Source organism: Chrysochloris asiatica, unplaced genomic scaffold (genome assembly GCF_000296735.1).
Source record: "Chrysochloris asiatica unplaced genomic scaffold, ChrAsi1.0 scaffold00109, whole genome shotgun sequence".
NCBI lineage: Eukaryota > Metazoa > Chordata > Mammalia > Afrosoricida > Chrysochloridae > Chrysochloris > Chrysochloris asiatica.
The window spans coordinates 7,767,391-7,774,066 of record NW_006408627.1 but is presented as its reverse complement, the minus strand read 5'-3'; positions in this window follow the sequence as shown (position 1 = coordinate 7,774,066).

The window sequence follows — 6,676 nt, the reverse complement described above, 5'->3', positions numbered from 1 at the left end:
CATGAAAAATTGTCTCTGGATAATGTCAACACCACTAAAGCACAAAAATCAAAGTAGAAAATATGTCACTCTAGGAATTTTTATATTCAAATTGTATCATAACATCTTTAGGTGGGTTTCTGATGAGAGCATTCTCTAGTGATGCCCCTTATAATTACAGTCATTGGCATTTTATTTGTAGAACTTACATATTTTCATATCCTTTTAAAACTGCAGTTCTTTTCTGGTAGCCACTTTAAATGTTTCATGCATCAAATAGTACAGTTTTCCTTTTATTAATACTATAGCTGTACATTCATAGAATATTAACAAGGTACAGATTTTATTATTCTGATGTCATCTTCTAAAATAAAAATTATAGACCTGTTCAAAATGAGAATGCACACACATAAGATATTTTGAATATAATTTCTGTAGATTTATATTTATAGATCATGGGGTTTCAAATTTTGACAGTTTTAAAATAAATGTAATAACGTTTTTCAAAACTCCTCACTTTAAGAACGGGGATTGATGATCCCTCTCCTTGAATCTATGTGGACTGTGATTGACTTGTAACCAATAAAATGTGGCCAGACTGGTAATGCATGTCTAGGGCATTAAAGAAAATAAATTTTTCATCTTGTTTTCTAACACATTCAAACTTGAAGCCTTGAGTCACTGTGTAAAGTCTGTCGACATCAAGACTGTGACAAAGTCAGTCTATATATGAGTTAGTAATTATGGAAAGAAAGTAAACAACAACACCACTCTGATAACATGCTTTGAATCAGATTAAAAATATGACTTCATTTCCTATTTTTGACCAATGAAGAACATAATAAAGAAAGAAATAAGGAATAATTTATTGTGCAGAAAGGTTGATAGATTTTGGCCTCCGAAAATGAAACAATTAACACTAAAGTAGCTTATTGTCATCGGTAATATATAAATTCTGTAATATATTAATCCTGTGCTGTAAGACAGTATGATTCATAATATTTAAGTCTTTTTTACTATGGGGATGGAAATTGATACACAAAATATTTTTCTGGCTCCAAGTGCATTTAATTATTTCCTCCATTCTATCAAAGTGATTATTAATTTGGCTTTTTGAAATGTATGAGTGAGCAAAATCTGGTTAGATCTACATTTACATAATTATCTGGTATTATATTTCTTTTTAGTGAGTAAGCTATCTCTGTAGTATAAGCACTGGACTATAAGCCACAAGGTTGGCAGTTTGAACTCACCAACCACCCAGTGAAAGAAAGATAAGAACTTCTGCTCCCATAAAGATTTACACCTTGGAAACTATATATAAGATCACTGTGAGCTGGAACCAAGTGGAAGCACTTAATAACAGCACAGTTGATATTTATATTGCTCATTTTTACTCACAATTAATTTTCTTGCACTTTTAAATAGAGTGCATGATACATTTTGTAATTAAAAAAAAAAAAAAAGACAGGAAAGGAAGAAAATACCAAAATGGGTATCAGAAGAACCTCTGAAACTTGTTCTTGAGTGCAGGCTGCCTAAATCAAATGGAAGAAATAATGAAATAAGAATTGAACAGTAAATTTCAAAAGACAGCGCAAGAAGACAAAAGAAGTGTGCAACAATCTGAAGTCAGAAAACCAAAGAAGTAACATGTTCAGCATTTCTCAAGTTGAAAGTACTGAAGGCAAAAAATATCAAGCCTCAAGTTGCAATATTGAAGAATTTTGTGGGCAATATGTTGACCATTACAAGAATCATCAAAGAATTGGTTGGAGGGAGCAGCTGAGGACTCTAGATTCATGGGAAGAGAGAGACTGAGAGCCAGTGGCCAGGAAGCAGACATACAGAATGTGCCCTTCAGTGGTATAAATTAATACACATGTCTGAATGTTTTAAAAAGGGGGGGGGGGCTAAAAGGAATACAGAGGAATTCTGTTAACCGATGGTACTTGGAGGGGATTATAATCATTGTAATGAAACAAGGTATATGATTTGTTGAATGTAAAACTGATGATCTGATGATCTGCCCTGTAAACTTTTAAACTTTCACTCAACTACAGTAAAAAAATTGGTCAGCATTCAAGTATTTCAAGAGGTAGCATATGCTCAAGAACCAACAGTACTGGAGGAAGAAGTCCAAGCTGCACTGAAGGTATTGGTAAAAAGCAAGGCACTGGGAAATGTCAATTGAAATGTTTCCACAAAATAAGACAACATTGGAGGTGCTCACTCATCTATGTCAATAAATTTGGACAACAACTACCTAGCCAACAAACAGTAAGAGATCCACACTCATGTTCAATCTAAAGAAAGGTGATTCAACAGAATGCAGAAATCATCAAACAATATCACAATCAACACCCTTGGAAGCAGCAGTCTAGAAATCAAATGATGTATTATGTTGGGCAAATCTACTACAAAAGACCTCCTTAAAGTGTTCAAAGCAAAGATGACACAATGAGGACTAAGCTGCACCTGACCCAAGCCATGGCATTTTCAATCATTCCATGCATGCCAAGGCTAGATAGTGAAGAAAAAGACGGAAGAAAAATGATGCCTTTTCATTACGGCTTTGACAAAGAATACTGAATAGACCATGGACTGAACAAATCTGTTCTGGAAGAAGTTCAGTTATAATACTCCTTACAGGTGAGATTGGGAGACTGTTTCACACACTTTGGACATGTTATGAGGAAAGAATAGAAATGAAATGGAATACATAAATATTGATATATTAGGCGTTGGTGAGTTGAAATGAACTGTTTTGGCCATTTTGAATCTGAAAAAATCACATGGTTTACTAACCAGGAATAACATATTGAAGAAGAATGGTGTCACGTTCATAACTAAAAAAGAACATTTCAAGATCTATCTTGAAGTACAATGCTGTCTGTGATAGGATAATATCCACACATCTACAAGGAAGAGCAGTTGAAACCACTATTCAAATTTATACACCAACCACTAAAGCCAGTGATGATAAAAATTGAAGAATTCTACAAACTTCTTAGGTCTGAAATTGATCATACATGCGATCAATATTTATTGATAATTACTAGTGATTGGAATGCAAAGGTTGGAAACAAAGAGGAAGGATCAGTAGTTGAAAAATATAGTCTGGATGATAGAAATGATGCTGGAGATCACATAATAGCATTTTGCAAGACCAATGATTTCTCCACTGTAAATACCTTTTATACACAACATAATAGACAATTTACACTTGGACTTCACCAGATGGAATAAACAGAAATCGAATTGACTGCATCTGTGGAAAGAGATGGAGGAAAACCTCTAAATCATCAGTCAGCACAAGTCTAGGGACAGACTACGGAATGAAGCATCAATTTCTCATATGCAACTTCAGGCTGAAGCTGAAGAAAATTAAAACAAATCATGAGAGCCAAAATATGACCTCGAACATATCCCACCTGAATTTAGAGATCATCTCAAGAACATATGTGATGTATTAAGATCTCGTTAATGGCCAAAAATAAGAATTGTGGATGACATCAAGAGAATCATACAGGGAAATAAAAGCAAAAGGTCATTAAGAAGAAAGGAAGAAAAAAAAGACCAAAATGAATGTCAGAAGATACTCTGAAACTTGCTCTCCAGTGTAGAGATGCTAAGGCAAATGGAAGAAAAGAGAAAGTTAAAGAGCTGAACAGAAATTTTCAAATGTCAGCATAAGAAAACGTCAAATATAATGAAATGTGCAAAGATGTGGAGTTTGAAAACCAAAAGGGAAGAACATGCTCAGCATTTCTCAAGCTGAAAGAACTGAAGAAAAAATTCAAGCCTCAACTTGAAATACTGAAGGAATCTTTGGACAAAATATTGAATGTTGAAGAAAGCATCAAATGAATATGGAAGGAATACACAAAGTCACTGAACTAAAAAGAAATGGTTGGTGTTCAACCATTTCGAGACGTAGCATATAATCAAAAGCCAATGGTACTGAACAAAAAAGTCCAAGGAGCAATGAAGGCATTGACAAAGAACAAGGCTCCAGGAATTGAATGACTACAAATTGAATATTTTTCAATTAACAGATGCAGCCCTAGAGGCTCTCACTCATCTATGCCAAAAAATTTGGAAGACAATCATTTGGCCAACTGATTGCAAGAGATCCGTATGTGCCCATTCCAAAGAGTGATGACTCAACAGTATGTGGAAACCAATGTTCAATATCATTAATAACACATACGAGTAAAATTTTGCTAAAGATAATTAAAAAATGGCGGCAGCAGTACATTGGCAGACTTTCAAGCCAGATTCAGACAAAGACGTGGAATAAGGGGTATCATTTCTGATGCCAGATGGATCTTGGCAAAAGCTGAGAACATCAGAAAGATGTTTACCTGTGCTTTACTGACTACAAAAAGGCTGTTGACTGTGTGGATCATGCCAAGATATGGACAACATTGCAGAGAATGAGTATTCCAAAACATTTTATTATGCTCATGAGAAACCTGTACCGAGAGGCTGTCATTCAAATAGAGCAGGGTGACACTGGATGGTTTAAAATCAGGAAATGCATGCATCAGGGTTGTATTCTTTCGCCGTATTTATCAATCTGCGTGCTGAGCAAATAATCTGAGAAGCGGGATTATATGAAGTAAAGATACACATTAGGATTGGAGGAAGATCATTACCAACCTGCAATATACAGATGATACACTTACTAATGAAGATCAAAGACTACAGCCTTCAGTAAGGATTGGATCCAATGTAAAGTTAACAAAGATCCTCACAACTGGACCAAAAAATAACACCATCATAAATGGAGAATAGATTGAAGCTGTCAAAGCCTTCATTTTGCTTGGATCCACAGTCAACACTCATGGAAGCAATGTCCAGGAAATCAAATGATGCATTGCATTAGGGCAATCTTCTGCACAAGATCTCTTTAAAGTACATCAGTATTTTCAATCATCTCATATGCAAATGAAAACTGGACAATGAATAAGGAAGACCATAGAAGAATCAATATATTTGAAATATGGTGATAGAGAACAATATTGAAAGTACCATGAGCTACCAGAAGAATAAACAAATCTGTAGTTGAAGAAGTACAGCCAGAATGCACTTTAGAAGAAAGGATAGCAAGATTTCATCTCATGTTTCAGAAACATGATCAGGAGGTACCAATTCCTGGAAAAGGACATTATGTGTGGTAAAGTGAAGGGTCAGCATAAAAGAGGAAGACCCCTAGTGAGGTAGATTGACACTGTGGCAGTAGCAATGGGATGGAGCATGACAAAGGTTTTGAGGATAGTGCTGGATTGGGCAGTGTTTCCGTTCTGTTGTGAGTCAGAACCAACTCTCTATATGTTGGAACAACAACAAGAACAACAAAATTGTTAGGGTAGAAAAAGTAATTAACCCTTTACTCCATATCATTTTTAATCATGTAAATAAATAGAGAAATTTAAAAATGACTTTACAAAGTACTTTCAAAGGATAACATAAACCATGATTTAATTGAGTAAACCAATTAACTAAAAATTAAGATCTGGACTCAGAAATCTGCACCAATTTAGTAACTAAATAAAATTTTTTAAAACATAATACTTTGTCCCTAAGGAAAGAGTTTGCAACTCTTAATATTGTAACTACCCCATTACCATGACTTTGAACCATCTGCCTTCCTGTTTTCTTAGATTTGAATAAACAGCAGCTTAACCCAAATGTCAAAACCAAAGCAAAAATAGCAATAGTGGTATAACCACAGAGATTATGTTCCAACTAAAATTATCTTAAATTGGTTCAACAGTAGTTCACAAATCAGTAGAAGCCAGTTGAGTGGGGGTTCTTTGCATGAACAGATTTTCAACAGCTCTAAGCATTTTTATTAACATAGAAGCTTGTACTGCTGCTAATTGCCTTGGAGTCAATTCAAAATCATGGTGACCCAGAATGTGCAAGATAGAACTGCTCCATATTTTCAATAATGTGACTTTTTGGAAGACAACGCCAGGCTTGTCTTTGCAGGTGCCTCTGGGTGTGTTTGAACCCCCAATCTTTCAGCTAGTAGTGAAGTGTTAAAAAGAATATTAAAAGACAAAATCCTCAATTCAATTGTCTAACACTTTACTAATGTCAATGCAAATGGGGAAATAGATTTGTATAAATCACGCAATCATTTTGTGAATCAATAGTTTAAAAAGTATTACCCATTCCTTCTAGATCTTTTTTCATTTCCACTCAATCTATAGTGGCATGGTGTTCTCTGAACTACCTTAATTTAAGACAACATTATTGGCTCTCGACCTGCCTGCCTACTGTCTGACTTTCTGATCTTGGACTCTCCCACCTCTACAACTCTGTGAGCCATTTCCTTGATATAACTTCTTATATATAAACTTGTATATGTATATATATATATACACACATATATAAGTTTCACTGGTTTTCTTCTCTAGTAAACCCAGCCTAAAACAGACATCAGTTCTGACTCAGAGCAACCCTGTATAGGGTTTCCAATAAGTGGCTGGTGAGCTTGAACTGCCTACGCGGTTCAAACCTACCTTGCAGTCCAGCTCATTAACCCACAGTGCCACACCAAGCCTTAGTGTCCACTATATTAGAAGCTGATCACACCCCCAAGGAAACTTCCTTTCCAATCATCATTGAGTTGATCACATTATATTAAATCTCATCATGGAGATAACTATGTCTCAACTACCTG